Source organism: Cricetulus griseus, chromosome 3 (genome assembly GCF_003668045.3).
Source record: "Cricetulus griseus strain 17A/GY chromosome 3, alternate assembly CriGri-PICRH-1.0, whole genome shotgun sequence".
Classification (NCBI taxonomy): Eukaryota; Metazoa; Chordata; class Mammalia; order Rodentia; family Cricetidae; genus Cricetulus; species Cricetulus griseus.
The window spans coordinates 29142564-29162615 of NC_048596.1; the positions used below are offsets into that span (position 1 = coordinate 29142564).

A 20052-nucleotide genomic window follows, 5' to 3' on the forward strand; every position below is an offset into this window, starting at 1 on the left:
ACAGTGAAAAATTTTAGTGACCCAATATTTCTTGTTTCTGCATCTGTGAAATGAGGCTCATTGAACTATGAATATCTTAAAACAATAGCTATACACAGTAGATGCAATTATTATATTATTGTATTTCACATAGACCTAACTGTGTGTGAATTAATGTGTGCTGAGACGTTCACATTAGTCTAAACCTGTGGGAACCACATGTGAATATTTTTGCCAACTCATGAAGACTATGGAAAACAGTCTTTTAGCGACCATGTGCTTTTCAGTTCACACAGTGTGTTTAGCATGTTACAGAGACACTGTTGACATGCTCCAAAATTCTTTCTCCTCTGATCAGTATCATCTTCTTTAAAAATGAAATATGGGGTAGAGGTGGGTGTCAGACCACATGACATATAGTAACTTAAGTTGCTTAGAAGTTTGGTTTTCAATAGAAAGGAGAAAAAAAAAAAAGGCAAAGATGACCAGCAAATCAGACTGTGTGATTGTTAGTTCTCCGTGACCTGTCTTTACAAACATCATGTAATGATGCTTTACAAGCATCATTCTTTCATGATTGCTTTTATGAACTATAAACTATGTACAATATAGGATGTACTGTAGATGGTACTGCAATCCTTGTAATACCTTGATATCTTTCATTTATTTTAGTACTGCCATGAATTTTGCATTTGGAATTACTAATATGATTTTCCCATGTATAATTTTTACACATGACCAAATCAATTTTATTATATCAGCTTAACTAGAAAAATAAGAAATATCTTCTCAAAAGAAAATTGTTATTTTTATTTTAATGCTACCAGAGTAATATAGAAGACCCTGATGCATTTATGATTATGAAACTCATCACCATGTGCAATGAGTGTGCAGTAATAATAAATTAATTAAATGATCTTGTTTGAAAAATTAAAAATTTTACTACAGTGAAAAAAAAAGTTTGGTTTTCTGTGTGTGTCTGTTTCCAAGGAACATGATTTGCAGTTCCAATCAGAATGTGGAAAAGACAGAGCTCTGCCACTGATTTAGACATCAAGGTGGGACCAAGGGTAGCCTTTTACTCCATGTGGTACATGTGTTACAGCCTTTATTTCCATTGGACGTCAATGTCTTCACGTCTAAAAATGGGGGAAGGTAGGCTCAGCCTTCATCGTCTCTGTAATTTTCTATGTTTTTCCTATACTAAGAACAAATATTGTCTCATTCTAGTGACATGAGGTTCCTACAATGGACAGGTTCATAGATACCAAAGTAGACTAACAGATGCCATGGTTTTAGAATGAGTATAGCATTTCTGTTTGAGATAGGTATTAGTCATGTCCGTAAAAATATGAATGCACTTGAGTCATTGAATTGAATACTTTTAAAATTGTAAGATTTATGTTATGTTTATTTTGTCATAGAGAGTGAACTTACCCATACACATACAACTGCTTCCTAGACAGAGCTTTGGGAGCAAGTAAAGTTTTTCTGAACTCTATAGTCAGCCATTTGAGTATTTGGTATTCAAAATAAACTTGTGATTTATGGATGAAGGTCAAGACGTCTCCTCCCTCCATTGTGGGAGACCACCGATTTGACTCCTTCCATCTTGACTTAATGGTCAGAAAGTTCAAAACTATTCTTGCTCCTCCAAGGTTAAACAATAGGATGTTTGGCCAAAGGTGTGGCTACTGGATGTCTTGATCGTCAATACTACATTATAGGATGTCTGGCTCAGGGTACAGTAGGTTGCTTGGTGTTTGGGGTATTGGGAGCGTAATTCTGTTTGTTTGTTTCTTGTATCATGGTAAGGAAGTCTTTTGCCTTCTCCTTTTGACTGGGGTATATAAGAACTGTGAGTAATAAACTTGGAGCCTTTTACAGTATTCACTGAGTGCCTTCCCGACTCTATCTTCTGTCGCTTGTCTATTTCTTTCCTCAATCCACACTCTCCTGAGTAACATACAGACTCAGTGGCTGGACCTGACATTCCATCTTTTGGCTGACATGTCTACTTCTTATACTTCTAATGATACGTATGTGCTCAAAACCTTCTAGTTACTTCCTGTGTCTCTCAAAGGGACCCAAAGTTCCAGTTTCTGTACAAGTATCTGAACCAATGCTTTTAAAATGTTACCATGAATGTCTTAGTCTCAAGTCCTTGTGACAATTCTCACTCTACTTCAGGGTAGGGCACACGAGTCCTACCCAGTCCTGACAAGTATGGAGTTTGAATTATTTTTATTTATTTATTAGTTCAAGTTAGGGAACCAGCTTGTTTCACATGTAAGTCCCTTCTCCCTCTCCCTCCCCTCACCCCCAGGAGTTTGAATTTTATTGTGTCGAATTTCTCTTTCTCTCTCCCTCCCCCATTTGATATGATCTCCCTCAATTGGCCTGGAAGTTCTAATCTCCTGTCGACTCAGTTGACAGGAAGTCATTTCATTTTCTCTGTTGCTGTGTGCCCTATTTGCAATTCCATCTGTCCCGATAGAGGAGTTCCTTGGGTTCTAATAGTTGATGGACTAGAGGGAACCAGATTTATAAATGAGAAAGAAAAATACTTTCAAGATATCCTCCTCGTAATACTCACACAGGAGTCTGGCAACAAAGGAATCCCAGAGCCCACCAAGAAAATAAAATTAAAAAAAATCTCTCATTTTCCTCTTTCATCTTTTTAGCTATATTAGCTTTCTCACCTCTGTGACAGAGTGACACAAGCCACTGAAGAAGAAACGTTTGTTTAGCTAACAGTTCAGGGGTTTCAGTCTTTTATGGCACAGAGGGCATGGGAAGAACAGCTTCTATCATGGAGACCAGAAAGAAGAGAAGGGAGTGAGAGCAAGAGGAAGAGGGACTCTACAATACAGTCTTCTCCTTTTCCCACGCTCATTCCAGCCAGGCGCTCAGCCTGTGGGATAGTATTGCCTGCTTTCACAGAGGGTCTGCAACCCTTTATCCTTTCTGAAGGACTCTTCACAAATGTAGTTACGGATGTGCTTTGCTAGTTCCCTAAGCCCTTCTCAGTCTGATCAAGTGTAAACCAAGATTCACCACCACCCTCTTTCGCTTCAGCCTGTGGAGTCCAACCATGGGATACTTAGCAACAGTCTCCACGATACCAAGAATTGCATCGATTCATTTGAGCTCTGTATGTAGGCTACTGAGATGACTTCACCTATTTCTTCCCAAATGCCCCATTAAGACTCCTATTCCACTGGAAAGAAAACCAAGACTCATACAAGTTCCTTCTCAAAGTCTGTAGCTGGCACAGGAATTTAAAGACAGTACCATCTGGTGAGAGGCCACACGCTAATTAACTCTCACCCTCAGCTTCTTCAGCTAGGTGGTCATACTCCTGGCCCCGTTATTACCATATAAAGACATTCAGTGAAATATAACATTATCATTAGTTGAACCCATAGTTTCTCAATCTTCCAATGACAAAGGGGTCAATGCGGTATTGCAAATCTGGTCTAGTGTTGGCAAGCACCCCAAAAATGCTGCTGTTATTACTGAGGGAACTAGCCACCTGAGACTGTCCCTGCCTAATCACTTCTTAAGGGAACTTAATGAATCTAATTGGAAACATCTACTTCTATTCCCTATAGGATTATGTCATAGAAACCAGAGTGAGAAAGGTGCTAAAATCAATAAACGAGAAAGTGGAGTTGAAAATGGAGAGCCCAGGCGAGACAGAACACCAGTGTTGTAGGTCAGGAGGAATGTCTTAGAGCAGTTGGGCAACAGATGTGTAAGAGACAATGTAGAGTTCAGGTTTACAGAATACATTTTCCCCCTAGAAGAGTTGATAATCCACATTACAGGATGCTATGTTTGTCAGTAGACAATGTGGGGGTGGGCCAAAGGGTAGGCAGATTTCAGGCCCTGTTAAGCATTTAGAGTGTGTGGCTAGGATCAAGATGGTACTGCAGCCTTTGCTTAGTCATTCATTTATCCCTCACAGAGGTGGGTTGAGTTTGAAGAGTGAGAAGGACCCTCTTTCTCCTTCCCTCCCTACACCTCCCTCTTCCTTCTTCTCCTCCCGCCCTGGACAGTCTTACTGTATAGTCCAGACTAACCTTGAGCTCAAAATCCTTCCTCCGAAACCTCCTGAATGTTGAGAGTACAGGTCCAGCTTTTCCTCTCCTCATCTTTATTTGTAGGATTTTGGTGGGCAGCGATGGTAGATTGTGGCTGGGTATTAGAGCCATAGTCATGTGATGAGCAGATAGCTCGGATGGGGAAGTATAGAGGAGAGAGAGATGAAGATAGGAGACAGGAATGGGACCTTACCGTGTAAAATGATTTCTGCTGGGCACAGGGCAGGTGCTCAGTATGAACTGGGGTGGGGGGAGATGGGACACACAACAGGAACGTTCTCCTTTTTCCTTCATAGATGACTATAACAATATTGTGGTTCCCCTTTACGTACAGTTACACTTTCAGTTTTAATTACCTGTGGTCAACCATAGTGTGAAATTTTAAAGTAGAAAATTCCAGAAATAAACAATCCATAAGCTTTCAGTTGTGTGCTCTTCTGGGCAGAGTAATGGGATCTCATACCTTCACACCTTATGTGTCTATCACACTAGAGATGCCTGTCTGTCAGCCCTATGGCTAATCAGCTGCCCTGTGTGTCTCCTGTGTGTGTCCAAGAAATCCTTAGCTGGAGCTGTCAAGATGGCTCGGTGAGTGATGATGCTCCCTGACAAGTCGGATGACCTGTATTCAATCCTTAGAATCCACACTGTGAAAGAGAACCCAACACACACACACACACACACACACACACACACACACACACACACACACACACGTGCATGCAGCACAAAATAAATAGATAAATAAATGTAAATTTTAAAAAAGAAATCCTTTTTTTAGAAATGACCCAAAAGCAGAAGTGTTGAGATGCAAAGAAGGCTCGATGCAGCACACAGCACAGAAGAGCAGGTTACTCTGGCAATACTGCAGGGGCCATGGGGAAACCAATCCATTTAGAGATGGCTGCTTGAGGTGTTAGGTGTCCACTGTGATTCTTGGAGCCATATGGTGAGGACAAGGGGGGTGATGCTATGGCCCCTCAGTTGTCTCCTGTCAAGTAGCTTCTCACTGTTCCTCCTCTTGGTAAGCCTCCACTGTGCACCAGAGTTGTCTCTGTCTTCCTTGACCCCTCCCCCCCACCCCAGTCTCCTTTACTGACCAGGTCTTTTCATCTTTTGGTTCCAGCTCTGGTCCTCAACGTTATCTTCAAGACAGAAATAGTACCAGGATGGTGGCATTGAGTGTCACATTGCAGAGGGTAGGAGGGTGATTCAGAATACAGGCTGTGGCTGTCCGGGAGGGGAGGGTGAGGCTGGCTGTAAATCCTCAAGTAAATCACATTTATTTGTTTTATTTTGTGTGCATATGTGCGGGCAGGTGTGTCATGGAGGGAGTATAAAGGTCAGAGGACGGCTTGGAGGAGTTGGGTCTCTCGTACTACATGGGGATGGAACTCAGACTGTGAGGTATGGTAGCAAGTACATCAACCTGCTGAGTCATCTCCACAGCCCTCGGTCCCTTTTAAAGGTGTGGCATGTGACACTCTGGAAAGAAAAAAAAACATTGAAAGGAATTTAAAATACTGGGAAAGTTCCCAGAAGGCACAGTGATCACAAGGTTGTCTAGGTTACTCCCATTTTGTCATCCATGCTTAGGGCATACGTTCCAATGAAATGTCTTTCTCTCGGGAATTTTTGGTTGATTATTATTATCATGGGCATGTGTACTCCACAGTTCATGTGTGAAGGGTTAGAAGATAACTCTGTGAAGTCAGTTCTCACCTTCCACCTTTGTGTGGCTTCCTGGGATTGAACTCAAGTTACCAGGCAAAATAACTCAAGTTACTTTATCCACTGGGCCATTTCACTGACCCCAAGTGTTTTGATCGCTGTTTTCAAACTTAGCTTTTTGCTAAGTTTGAAATGCAAATTACCACTGTCTAGCTTATTAACTGGTGTGTCTTTTGCTTTCATTATTGTGTATAGACAATGCTGTAGTTCTGGTCAGTTAGTGATTAAGGTGAGTTGTGATGAAAATGATTTTTAGAATAATTAGAAAGTTTGTTGACTACTTTGAAAAGAAGAACAATCAACTCAGTACAATCCAGGTGGGGAATGGCTTTGTAAAGAAATTTTTCTTCTTAAAAATGGAAATTAGATAGTAATTTCAGTGCCACGTATGGCTAGTCCCAGAGATAAGGCACAGTTAGCAAGTTCATCAATCAAGATCATGTATATAGCAATATATGTTTGTTTAAAATGAGACCACATTTCATTCCTTACAACTCCTTCATAAAACAAATTCTCCTCTTTACTTACACAAGCATGGAATGACTAATAGTCACAACAATTCCTGTCAAAGATGCAATTTAGGCCAATGCCAAGATGAGAGTGCTTCTCAAGGAGACCACAGGAGAGACACCTCACACACAGAACAGTACTTCTCATCAAATGACCAGCATTCCTAAGCAACCAGGCGATGGAGCTAAATCAAAGACACTCAGTAGAAATTCAAAGAAATGTTCCAATGGTAAGTTTCCGTAAGAACCAAAACCACAAACACCAGCTATTCTAATTCCTGAGGCACTTCTAATAGTGGGGCTAGCCACTTGAAGCTGCATGTCTCAACCTCAGCTACAAAGATTCTTAGTGTCTAACCCCCCACCTTCCCCCAGACACACACCCTTGACTAAGGTTTTGACTTATTGGTCTGTGATGCAGCCTGGACCTTGGGATTTCTCAAGTCCTCAAGTGATGAGAAGCAGCAGCCAAGGCCATGGCCTTTAAGTGTGTAACAGCTTTATAGGTTTGGCAACAACCCCATGGCCTCTGACAATGCCCTTTTAAGTGCAATGATTCCATTTTAGGTAGCCAGTGAATGGTAAGAACTCCTCAGAAAGCGCACGCTGAAACCTGGGCTTTCTTGGATGAATAGAGTGAGAATTTCCCTGTGGACATTTAACATTAATACTTTTTATGTTTATTTTGGTAGCTTTCATGTACAGCTAGAGTTGCAAGCCCCTGCTTTGTAGTTATTTAAACCCTGATATATGATATTGTCTTCATTTTAGATATGTTGGTCCATGTGTTATTGTCAGTAACATAATACCATAGGCTGAATGAGCTATAGAAGTAAGAGATTTACCTTGTTTCAACAGTTTTGTAAGTTCAGGCCAAAGGGCCACATCCGATGATGCAGGGTCTTGAAGTGTGCAGGATATCACATGGCAAGAGATAGTATGCTTATGTACGTGTCTCCTCTGGTCTCTCTCCTTCTTAGAAAGCCAGCCATATTTCATCATGGTGGCTCTGTGCTAATCATCATAGCAGATCCTAATTACTTCCCACAAGCCCCACCTCTAAGCGCCATTGACAGATGGGGTTTCCAATCTCTTAATTCCTATAATAGTCGTCTTTGTGTTACTATAAGAAAATCTCTGAGATAACCAATTTTGGAAAAAATGGTTATTTTGGCTTGAAGTTTCAGAGTTTAATTGACCCCCTGGCATCTGGGCCTACGGAGAGGCAGCTCACTGTAGGCAGAAGTTTCTGACCCATCCTCCAGTTCCCAAATAACCAACACAGAGGCTTAATAGTAATTGCAAATGCTCGGCCAGTAGCTCAGGCTTGTTATTAGCTAACTCTTACATTTTAAATTAACCCGTATTTCTTATCTACACTTTGCCACGTGGCTTGATACATTTTCTCAGTATAACATGCCCATATTGCTTCTCTCTGTGTTTGCTCCTCTCTCTGGCCCTCTTTCTCCCAGCATTCTCAGTTTGGCTCTCCTGCCCAGCCTTATCCTGTTCAGCTACTGGCCAGTCAGCTTCTTTGTTAAACCAGTCAGAGTAATACATATTCACAATGTACAGAAGGATGGCAGCAATGCACCCCCTGGCATCTGCGCCTGTGGAGAGGCAGCTCTTGATGACAGTAATGAATGGAAGAGGAAGTTCCTCACCTCAGGGCGAGTAGAAACAAGACCAGAGGGGAAGACTCTTGTCTCATACTTTTCTTTGAGGACACATGCATAATGACTGACAGCCTCCTACTAGGCCCCACCTCTTGAAGATCCTGACTTCCCCACAGCATCAAGTTGGGGGTCCTGCCATTTATGAAGGACTCTTGGAGTGATTGAAGATACATCTTACCAGTACTTTATTATTGGGGTTAACCTTGAAATTGCAGGAGGCATACCCTAGCTAAACCACAGTGGTTGGTAACTGCAGAGGCAACTTAAGCTATCATTTAAGTTCCACTCAAGTTAAAGCAGGAGCTATATCTTGCTTACTGTTGCTCATACCTCATAAATGCCAAGTGTTGAGTAGCATGGCCTTTAGTGAGATGCTTTCCGGAGTAAAACTTTTCTTTTTTCCTGAAGGGAATTGTTTCAAAGCTTTAGAAGGAGACAAATATCTGGAGGGCATTGGTGCCCCTTACTCACAGTAATGACCCAGGAAGCCAGTTCTCTCTTGTAGCTCTACTGGGGTAGTAGAGCCCAGCTCTGTGCAAATGCTGTCTGAGAATGAGAGGAGAAGAACATGGAGATGAGACAGTGCCCCCACCAGATAGCCTTCCCTTGTCCGGACTACTCAAGCACCCACGTTTGTTCTGTTGGAAAAATCTTGCTGCCTAGCACACACTGCCTTCAAACTCTCAATCCTCCTGCCTCAGCTTCCCAAGTACTGGGATTACAGGTGTACTCTACCAGGCCCTGGCTTTTAATCTAGTCTTTCCTATCCATTGTTTGGAATGCCTTTGAAACAATCATTTATTTTATTTTATGCATTTGTGTGTGTACCTGAGTATATTATGTACACCATGCATATGCAGGAGCCCAAGGACATCAGAAGGGGGCATCGGGTCTTCCGGAACTGGGAATTACAGGTGGTTGTGAGCCAACATGTGAGTGTTAGGATCTGGTCCTACCTAACCTGGTCCTCTGCAGAGCAGCAGGCACTCTTGAGTGCTAAACCATCTCTCCACTTCCCAGAATGCCTTTTAAAAACACATGTGACCTTTGTTTTAGAAACCTAGAGAAGTAGGCTTTCTCCGAATGTTTCTGTTAGGAACGACTAAAACCCCCACCATTAGGAGTTGGAAAGGTGAAAAGAAGGCAAGGGCCATCCACGAACCTTAGAACACAAGGTTCAACAAGGCAGTGGGTTCCTGGGTTTGTCTTTCTGTCTCTATGTATCCCAAATCTGGATGTGAAGAAGCCTGCAACTCAAGGATCGTGAGAGATCCAGACAATGCCGAAACAAAGTCAAAAGACCAGAAAGGAAGCAGCAGAAGCTGGCCACACCCACAAATCTTACAATATCCCTGATCCTCAGCGACATTACCATTGCTTTAAGATAAATTCACAATACTCTGTAGTGCTTGATTAAAGTTTGTGAGGTCACAGTTTGTGTGGTCTAGGTCAGCAACCCCCAGTGTCTACAAATCCTCGTCGCCCTCAGAGGTCCTCCTCTAAATAGAGATTAAATTCTACCCTCTTAATATCTCAGAGCGGGTATTAAATTTCAACACAGGAACCCAGCCCAGATTGCTTGAAATCAGGTATGGTGATAGGACATGCCTGTAACCTTAGCACAAAGAAGGTGAATGCAGGAAGCTCAGGAGTCAGGCTCAACTCTGGCTATATAACAACGTGGAGGTTAGTCTGGGCTGTATGAGGACTCTGCTCAAAAACTCAAACCAAAGCCACCAAAATTAGGCAAGGAGATAGACATCATTTCTTCCTGCTTTGCTGTTTGCTGAGCGCATGGAAGACTATAGTATCTCCCTAAGTCCATCCCCATCACTCCAGAGCTCAGCTGCCGAAGAGATCAACACAGCATTGTTCTGAGTGGCACTGTCATAATCTCCCGGATTTTGACGCTTAGGGCGCCTCTTTCTTCACACCCAATCAACAAATTTAAGCAAAACAGAAACTGACAAGGAGGCAGGAGTGACACACATTCTCACTCATGCAGAAAGAATAGAAACTGTTCTAAAAGCAGCTTTAAAAAATTAGAGGCACTGACAAAAGATGTAAAAAGATCTTATGGAAGGAAAAAGCGCTGTCTCCCAGCTTTTGACCTAATAAAATGGCCCCCGGACCTGCCCTCTCAAGGCTTTTGTGAGTGGTGAGACACTGAATTTACTAAATTGTAAGTGTTCTTAGGGCTCATGTTGAATCTGTCACATGCTCCTCTCCTCTGTACCTTGGTATCCCTCTGGCCCCCAATCTGCAGCCTTGTTTGTAGTTCAAGAGCTAACATTTTAAACAATTACTCAAGACATTTTGCGTTCTGACATTTCATAAGAATATTAGTCCCCAGACACCACTGTGTGTGAAATATAACTATTTTTAGTAACCCCAATTAAATTTCACTTCTACAACACTGACACGACCTAGCCTATGCATTTTGGGGAAAACATGCTGATTTTCTTTAAGATTTTTGTTTTATGTGTACAGGGAGTGTTTGCTTGCACATACATATTGTATTACATGTGTGTCTGTTGCCTGTGGAGGGCAGCAGAGGGTGTAGAATCCCTTGGAACTGGAGTCACAGGTGGCTGAGTCCACATGTTGATGCTGGGAATTGAACCCAGGTCCTCAGCAAGAGCTCATAACCCCTGAGCCATCTCACCAGTCTTGGAGACGTCTTTATAAGAAAAAATTGTTATCTTTCTAATTTTTGCTATGAGGAGTACCGCCCCCCACCCCAAGTTCCTGTCAAAGTTTCCACAGGTGAAGCTGTGTGGAGGAAGGGCAGAGGTGGGCGGTATGAAAGTGTACCTGCATAATATTGCATCTTCATTATTCAGGGCTTTATAAAATGCAAATGTAGTTCAGTGGTAGACTGCTTTTCTAGGCTCTGGATTCACCTCCTAGCCCAGGAAGGCTTTATGTGATGGGTTTGCCCAGCTAGGTGCTAGTGTAAGTGTTCTAAACACAAGGTACACTACAAGCCCAAACTGTCAGACTTTGATCGGATTATTTTCCATAACTTTGAGAAGGAGTACAGGTATTTTCTAAAGGAAATTTGTCATCCTTGAATTTAGTTATTCTATTTACTCCATCCACATTTCTTTTTTATAAAAAAAATTATGTATGGGTATTTTGCCTGGTATGTATGTCAGTGCATCACATGTATGCCTGGGACCCAGAGAAACCTGAAGAGGTGTCATATCCCCTGGAATTGGAGTTATAAATGGCTATGAGTTGCCACTGGTACTGGGAATGGAAACTGGGTTCCTTGGAAGATCAGTCAGTGCTTTTAACTGCTGAGCCATCTCCCCAGCCCTGTCTTTGTGTTTGCAATAACTTTGTTAAGGGGAGTGAGCAATAGGATGTTGTGTATCCAAGAATCCAAACCCCAAGTGCCATTGTACCTGATTCATCCTCTGCGTTATTAACTTTTTAATGAAATCAAATTATGGGTTCATGGAGTCACAGTTTAGGATAGTGATAAAACTTTATGTCTATAGGACTTCCAGTAGTTAAAAATATAGGGCACTGAATTTCATTTGGGTTTCAAGTAAGTAATAAAATGTTAATATAGGTATGCAGCATGTGGTACCTGGCAACATGATCTAGGGTAGATATTGGGATGGGGATGATGGATGGGCCTTCTGTGAAGTGGGTCTTTCTGTTTCTTGCACACGCACAATATTTGATCTTGTGCTTTGTCTGGTACAACTTGACAATCACAGGCTGAACGGATGTGGTATGCACACCAATTCGTGCTAAGTGATGACCAGTTTAAGATCCCAGCTTCTTTTGATTCTCTTACTTCATTTTTCTCACTGTCAAAATAGTTTTCAGTGTAGGCTAAATTTCCTCCAGCTTCTCAGAGGACATATAGCAATGTTTGGACATATTTTTGGCTGTTACAGCAAGCAGGGCTATTATTGGCATCTAGTTGGTTGAGGCTATGGATGCTGTTAAATGTCCTGTGATGGACAGGGGGGAACTCCTTACAATAGTGTCACTTGGTCCAGACTAAAGTGCATAGGATTTAGCCACTATTCTATCAAATTATTCCAGGACTGTTGTTATCTCATTCTTCAAAATATCGAATGGAGAGAGAGAGAGAGAGAGAGAGAGAGAGAGAGAGAGAGAGAGAGAGAGAGAGAGAATTCTATCCCTTATACTGAACAAGACCTGGAAGAAGAAATTTGATATACTCCTTTAATTTCTTACAAGAGAAGTGTATAAAAAGTGCCAGCCCTCAACTGCCGCAGTTCTGACTGCAAGCAGCCTGGCCTAGATATGAAGAGTTTGTTCTGGAACTATAAAATTCAGGTGATCATATCTTGTAACCCTCCCTTCCTCTAGTGCTGGAGCTATCTGGGACTCATTTATAAATACCAGCTGGAGAAGACAATATGTGTCTATCATTTGTCTAATGCCAGGACTGCTCTAGTGTTTGTTCTAGAAGGAAGCTGATTACTAAATACAATATTCACAATAAATTAAACAATATTTCATGTTTTTATTATGCTCACCTCTAATTGTCTGTAAGATTTTACAGACATATATATTTATATTAAAGATCTAAATAATTTTCATGATACCCATGGAAGAAAAGAGGGGTACAGCATTCTCATTTCAAGAGGCAAGAATTAAACCTGCCTGAAGTTACACACTGATTACTTGTAAAGCCAGGAGCAAAGTGGTGGTTTTGATAGGGGTAGCATATCTACCAAGCTGGGCAGCCACTCTGTAGATGCCATCTGTTTATCTGACCCTTGTTAGTTACTTAAAGTCTTAGTTACTTTTCTGTTGCCATGACAAAACACCATGGTAAAGGCAACATATAAAAGAAAGACTTTAATTGAGGGCTTACAGTGAAAGGGCTAGAGTCCATGTCCATAGTGGCAGGAGCATGGCAGCAGGAGGGCAGTCATGGTGTTGGGGCATAGCTGAGAGCTTACTGAGTCACAAACAGGAAGCAGAGAGGGAGAAGTAGAGGGAGATGGAGAGGGGTATTGCTAACTGGGACACAGCATGGGCTTCTCCCAGTGACACACTTCCTACAATAAGATCACACCTCCTAACCCTTCCCAAACAGTTCCATTAACTAAGGACCAATTCAAACATATGAGTCCATGGAGGCCATCCTCATTTAACATCACACCAGTCATAAATGTCTAATTTGAAAATCCCTTTAAATATACATGGGAGATTGAAAAGGTTTCTAATCGGAAGGGATAACATAACAAAGACATTTCCATTTTTTGTATTTATCCTTTTCATGCCAAACTGCAGCACAGAGAAATAAAAATAGAAAATAGAGTAAGTTATGGTTCAGCAACTATTTACTAAGGGTTGAGTGACACCCACTTGCTAGATACCCAAAAAGATCAGAGATAATACATATCCATCATACAGCATTTAATATATAGGGAAAGATATCTTATGTACAAGGAGGAATTGGGCTGAATCCTTCATCTACCCAAGTATGGCCAAAAAATCCCAGTTTTTGTTGACCAATAAAAAAAGCCAAGCAATAGTGAAGCCAGGAATGTTAGGCGGAGGCACAGGAATAAATTCAGAGGGCAGATTTTTCACGTATTTACTCCTTAGGGCAAATACTTGGAGGGAGCCTAGTCATAGGCAGCTGGCTCCCCACCCACAGCTTGATTTTGAACCCAGGTTGTAGGTTGACCAGATGTATTTAAAGGGACGAGGAGGCTGTTAAGCCTTGCGCCTGCTGCTCAGGCTGTGTGTCTCTGGATTCTTCAGAAAGGAACATTTCCATGGTGATACAATGAAGGCCCCTTAGTTCTGGAGCATGGTGTGGCTTGGCTACTCTCTAGTAAGTGGGGACTGCTACTTACAGGTCAATGGATAAAACTCTTACTTTTTACTTAGATTAGGCACTTTGGCAAGTGAAGTGTATATCTCAGTACTTGTTCTTGGTATTATTTTTAGCATGACAGACTGACTTGGTGGTGTTTCATTTTTCTGTGTTAGCTGTTCCAACACTATCTGTGCTAGTCCATGTACTTCAGAAACCTAAATTTTTTTAAAAAATTAATGTTTCTTATCATGATTTTGATAAGGAATGGTGTAAGGATTCTTTTATTTCTTAAAGAGATTTATTATTTATGTATAATTGTTTGCCTGTCTACACACATGCATGATTGGTGCTCTCTACAGCCAGAAGAGGGCACGAGATCCCTTGCAGCTGGAATTACAGATGGTTGTCAGTTGCAAGGTGGGGTGCTGGGAACTGAACTAGAGTCTCTTGAAGAACAGCATGTATTTTCAAGTGCTGAGGAACTCCTCCAGTCTTCACCACTCATCGGACTAGAAAGGGAGCATTTTCACATTTATTAAATAGTTTTTGGTACATAGTGACTTAAAGATCACAGCTAAATTTAATCTGCTGTCAACTCTGATGTGTCTCTTATGACCACACAATTCAGAATTTACTTTAAATGCTATGGTTTCTCTTTAGATCCCCCCCATTTATTTACAGCTATGCTAAATATAGTGTATTTACATGTGCCTTTTCTAAGAATAGTTTCTTGAAATTGAAGTGAAAATGCTTTTTTTGTGAAAATGCTTTTATATCCTTCCCTTTTTAATATATGATGCATCATGTTAAAATTATGCATAGAAGAGTCCTATCTTTTTTTTTCTTAAAAAAACATTTCAAAGATACAGGGGAAAAAATTAAAGTAGCCCTATATTGACTGCGACACACTAGCAACTGTCACTATTCTGCAGACTTTAATTCATCTTTACAAGTGTGTGTGTACACACACACACATACACACACACACACACACACACACACACACACACACACGTGCACACTGGGGGAGGAGGGTAGATTTTAAACTCTAGATTCCTTGATCTGTCATACAGCAGTGCTTACTTTGACCTCGGTTACAGCAAGTGCGAAGTAGCCAGTGGCTGTCCAGCACTCATGTCAAAAACCAGCAAGCCTTCCTTTTATCTTTTAAACTGATGTTTAATACCCAGTGGGGCTACTAAGCCGCTCAGGCACTCTCCTGCTCTTGGTTGACACTCCAAACTGAACTGAATGTCTGTTGTCATGTAAAAACACGGTGTAAGTGCAGTAGCATAGTGTCCTGGGGTGAAGAGGCCAGGGATGCAGGAGAGGACGAGAGACCCCAAGCGCCTGGCCAGGAGCAGGCTGCATTTTGAATCCGTTTTTTCCCAAGTTTTCAGCGTCTCACATGAAAACGGGTCTCAAGGGCTTAGGGAAAGCGGCATTTAGGTTCACCCTGAGGGCTTGTTAACCAGATTTCAGGGAGGACCCCACCAATAGCGTTTCTGATTCCGTGGGTCTAGGTGTGGTAATGCATCCTCGGGTGGTGAGGTCGAGGGTCCAGAGATTTCAGGGACACCAAGTGACTATAACAGCATCACCATGGAACCTGACCGGCGGCAGGGGAAATGCATGGAGGGGAGCGGCGGCGGTCCTGACGTCTTCCGCCACCTCCATCCTCCCGTCGCCGGGAATGGGTCACAACAGGGAAGCAGTGGGAGCGGTACCGGCGCCTCAGGAACGAGAACTCCTCTTCTAACTTCCGCCCCTGGGGAAAAGCAGACGCCGTCAGCCCAGGAGAGCTGCTCTCCAATTCTCAGCCTTTGGGTTCTGGCTCCGGAGACAGCCCGTCCTCCCGGGGATCGAGTGCCAGCGCAGCGGCACCCACGCAGTAGCCCCGCGGAGGCAGGTGAGGGCGGGGACCCGGGCCTGGTGGGGAAGCTGCTGGGTCGAGAGCCACCGGATCCCGGACCGTTCCTCGCCAGCGGTCCCCGCAGGGCGGAAGATGGCTGCCCCGGAGCGCGGCGGACAGTCACGTGTCACACAGGCAGGGCCGCTCCTGGTCCTCCCTCCCACCCCCGCCCCCAGACCAGACCCTGCGGGCAGCGCCCCCAGGGCGACCCGTGTCACTGCGGCACGCGCGGGCAGACCCAGAAGCCCGGGTGCCGGGGGAGGCTGCTGTCTCCACCGCGCGATCCGGGTCCCCGTGCTGGGTTCCGCTGTGAGAGCAGGAGGAAATCTGCGGGCGACCCGCACCCCGTGGGGCCATTGGGCATGCGCAGTGCTCCGGCTCTGGTGCGGCGCTCTCCAGGTTTTCGCCGCAGCTCCGAGCGGCGGCGGGAGGTGGGGCCCGGCCGGACTAGGCGGCCCGGTGCTCCGAGACTGCGGGAGACCTCCGGGGCCTCCGAGCTGCCTGGCGCTGCGTGCTTTTTAGGAAACCGGCGGACCCCCGATTTTGGGGGAAGGTGGGAGTGTAAGGATTAGAGCTTTGGGAAGGAACTCTTCCGAAGAGTTTGAGGACCATCCATTTTAAATGCTCAATCATGAATCAGTCACAAGTGTCGCAGCTCTTGGGCTTGTTGGGGAAGGAAATCCCAGTGCAGTTCGCAAACTGCTGTCCCCGATGGTGGTTTCTCAGCCCCCTGGCCAGCTCTAGCCGTACAAATCTCGGGCTGGCCCTAATTGGGCATCTGATCCCGGAGGATGAAACCCACCATCTGGGTCCTTCTCGTCGTGGGGAAAAGCGCCCGCCTCTCCAGTTCCCGTTGCTTGAAACGAAAGAGAAAAGGACCCCCTCCCTCCATCTCCCCCGCACCCCAGTTCACCCCACTCGCTGTCCTGCGGGACTCCGCTGGGTCCCCGGTCGAGCGTCCGCGGTCCCCGCCCCCCGGCCGCCGGGAACACCCGGAGGAACGGACCGGCGTCGCGCGGGAAGCCGACCCGGCTCCGCCGCGGACTGGGCATGCTCGGCAGCCGGAGGCTCCAAGTCGGAAGCCTTCTCGCCAGCTCCGCAGCGGCCGGGGCAGCGGCGGCGGGCTGCCTGCTGGACAGGAGCGGGGAGGGCCGGGGGCGGGCGGGCTGCTCGTCCCGGGAGCCTAGCACTCGGGCGGGAGAGCGCGATCGGCGCGGAGCCCGCACGCCGCCCTGCCCCGGATTCCGTTCCGCGGCGGGGAGCTCCGCGGCGCGTGGAAAAGAATTCCGGCGGCTGCGACGACTCCGCGCGCAAGTGAGTCGCGGGGCGGGGGCGGGGGCGGAGGGCCGGCCTCCGGGTCCCGGGAGGCTGGAGCTGACCCGAGTCTCGCGGGCCCGGCCTGACCTCGGCGGGCAGCCGGGGCGAGGGGGCGTGAGCGCTGTCGCGCGCGTACCTGGCGGGCGGTCCCCCGCGGCCGCTCGTGGGGGTGGGCGCGGGGGAGCGCTCTGGCGGCCGCGATCCCGGCTCCGAGGGGGCGGGCCGCCGGCGGGGCTCCCCCGCCAACTTGGGCGGGGAGGAAGGCGGAGGCGTCAGTGGGCACCTTTCCGAGGTGCTGCGTGCGGGCTGGAAGGCTGCCTGGTGTCATATCGGGGCGAGCGGACTGTGGCGGGGCCCGAGAGCCCAGAGCCGAGGACCTTTCGAGCGACAGCCGGCCGGAGGTCCCGCAGTGTTCAGGGGTGGACCCCCAAATCGCAGCCCCACCCCCACAGCCCGGGTGGCGGAGTGACAGTTGGTACCCCTGGTCTGATCGCAGCCGGCTAGGCGCCCGCGGCGTTGGGATTCCCTTCGGCACGGCCCTTCGATGACCCCCCAACGACATAACAGGTGGGACCCCCTTCCCGGAGGAGCGAGCCCCTCCTCCCCAGGCGGCGTAACAGCCCCCGGCTCGCGACTGCTCTGAGACCCCGCGTGTCCCCGCCGCGTGGGGGTGTTAAAGAGTAAGGCCTGCAGGGGCGTCAGCGTAGTTGTCTCTGGTCGCGGCTCGCCCGGAGAACGAGGGGGGTCTGCCTGATCGCAGGCGACTTGTCAAGGGCAGGCACATCAGCGGCAGCAGTGGGTGCCTCTGCCCGAGTCATAACCCGCACTCCGGCTATTTTCCTTAAGTGGTCCCGGTGCCCTGGTCCAGCTAACGGATTCATTCATCCTGGCGCGTTCTGGTTAACGCTTGATCCCTTTTGACTGTCTGGAGTAACAGTCAGGGTGAAGGATGCTGTGGACCTGGGGAGCTGAGAGAATCCGGGCAGGTGCTTCTTGGATGTTTCGTTTCACCTTCAGACAGGACAGAGTTCAGCGGTGCACACGCACACTTACAAAAAAAGACAGAAGGCTGGCTTCTGACTGGAAGTTTATTTGCTGTGTTCTGAGGCCTGCCTTCTGTCATAGCTCTCCCGAAATTTACCGTCCTCAGATTGGGATGTTTCTGCTTGGCTGTTTGGTTGTGGAAATGGTGAATGCCTGCCATGCTTGTGTTGTGAACTCCCCATGCCTTCTGGCACTGGGAGTTGAACATCAGCACGGGTAGGGACTGGGGGAGCAGAAAGGAGCGAGATTAATGAGGAGTGCGATTGATCCTGGTGGAAGTTGCCTGAGGTTTTAGAGGCAGTTTTTGAGGTCTGTGAGGCAGGGGAGAGGATGGATGTTCAGGTGTTTCATTGGTCAGTGTTAAGTGTCCGAGGAAAAAGCCAGCCGGGGTTGGGTCAGTTTTTCTTTCTTTCTAAGGGGAGCCCAAGGGATGTTTGGTGATTCAGCAGGTGGCAGGTTTCCAGCTCTGAAGCCTTGCCTTGGTGGAGCAAGCAAGCTGCAGAGTCCATGCTCGCTGCTGGCGGTGCCTCGATGTGGGGAAACCTCCAGGAGCCGGCTTCTTAGGAGAGCCAAGACTCTTTTCTTGTCTCGCTTCCTGTTTCCTTCCGGATGCACTGGTCCTTTCGGTTTCCTTAATGCTCCTCTTTAACTCCAGAGCATATTTTAAAGTCTCTCCACCCCAGACCTACTGGGTAGCAGGAGGTGACCATCACTAACTACCATACAGTTTAGGTAGTTACTCTACCGAGAACCCCCTTCTGTTTCTGTTTCTGAGACCAGACATTTTTATTGTTAGTAAACAGATATTTTTATTGTCACTTGTCACTGACTTCAAATATCAGGGAACTTAAAAAAACAAACTATTAATTCAAGATATTAAGTTATTAAAGGCACACATTTGTTTAAAGTATGTTACTCATTGGAGAGCTCTAGTGTCTTGAATAATGTCTGACCTGTGTGTAGTACTCAGTAATGCTTATTCATATTTAAGAACATTTTCCACAACACAAGGCACTCGTATTTACCACATTCAACTGTTTTTGAATAAAGAATGCACAACAGCGTCTATGAATTGGTATGTACTGGCCACTTAAAGACATTTGTGTTTTCCCGAGATGCACTTGCGTTGTGTTGACCATAAACATCAGTTTTATGTCAAGAACTCAATACTTGTTCACATTTTCATTTTCAACTTGTGGCAGGTACTTCTCTTGAGCTAGAATCTTTAAAGGGTGGTCTTTCCAGGATAGCTCATTAAAAATGTGAAGGAGGACTCCATGCTAGTAGCCACCAGCTGTTTTTATAACTAAAATGTGCTCCTGGCACATACATAATACATACATACATACATACGTATGTACATGTTCTCTGGTTGATATAACTTCATTTCCTGCAAAGCACTTCAGGAAAACTGTGGGTTCCCTAACTTCTTGTTATCCGGTGATAAGCACTAGAAAAGGCAAACTATGCTCGGGTGCTGAGAAAACATGGTGGCCAGTGTCTTTCTGTGGAGACAGGACAGATTATAGGTGGCCACATCTTTATCTGTTTTGGATTGTACAACTTTTTTTTTTAAAGAACTTTTTTGGTTATAACTTTTCATCAGGAATATAAATTTGAGGGTGGGGGGAGGGAGAGAGGATATACATGCTTGTTTATCGTTCCCTACTACATCCCAAGAGTTGTGCTGCCAAGTTTGTCACCTTAATTAGGGTACCTAATTAAAAAAAAATCGTAGTTTGGATCAGTTCATTTTGGTGTGAGAACAGGGAATGAATGATGAGGAAGAGAGGGCAGACCCTTCAGGCAGGAAGATGGTTTGGTTTTGTGGCTGTGGCTGTAACTTCTGGTTTCAGTCAAACCAAATTGAATGGCTGGTGAACAGGTGTGGCCGGGGTCTGCTCGAATGCTTTGTCCCCCTCTGAGTCTTGTCTCAACATATAGACACACCACA

General features: G+C 45.5%; 1 protein-coding gene across 8 annotated transcripts in view; it reads left to right on the plus strand.

The window, feature by feature from the left end:
- The first annotated feature begins 15713 nt into the window (after positions 1–15713).
- The window catches only part of Sgms1 (sphingomyelin synthase 1), a 257862-nt gene continuing 253523 nt past the window's right edge, over positions 15714–20052 (plus strand). For 4 of the 8 annotated variants that reach the window (XM_027406400.2, XM_027406402.2, XM_035441889.1 and 1 more), the window contains exon 1: positions 16933–17051. The gene's annotated coding sequence lies outside the window, so the exon portion shown is untranslated. Of the gene's footprint in view, positions 15735–16932; positions 17052–17487; positions 17622–20052 lie in introns of those variants that run through there. The other 4 variants (XM_027406401.2, XM_035441890.1, XM_035441891.1 and 1 more) reach the window with 2 other exon arrangements.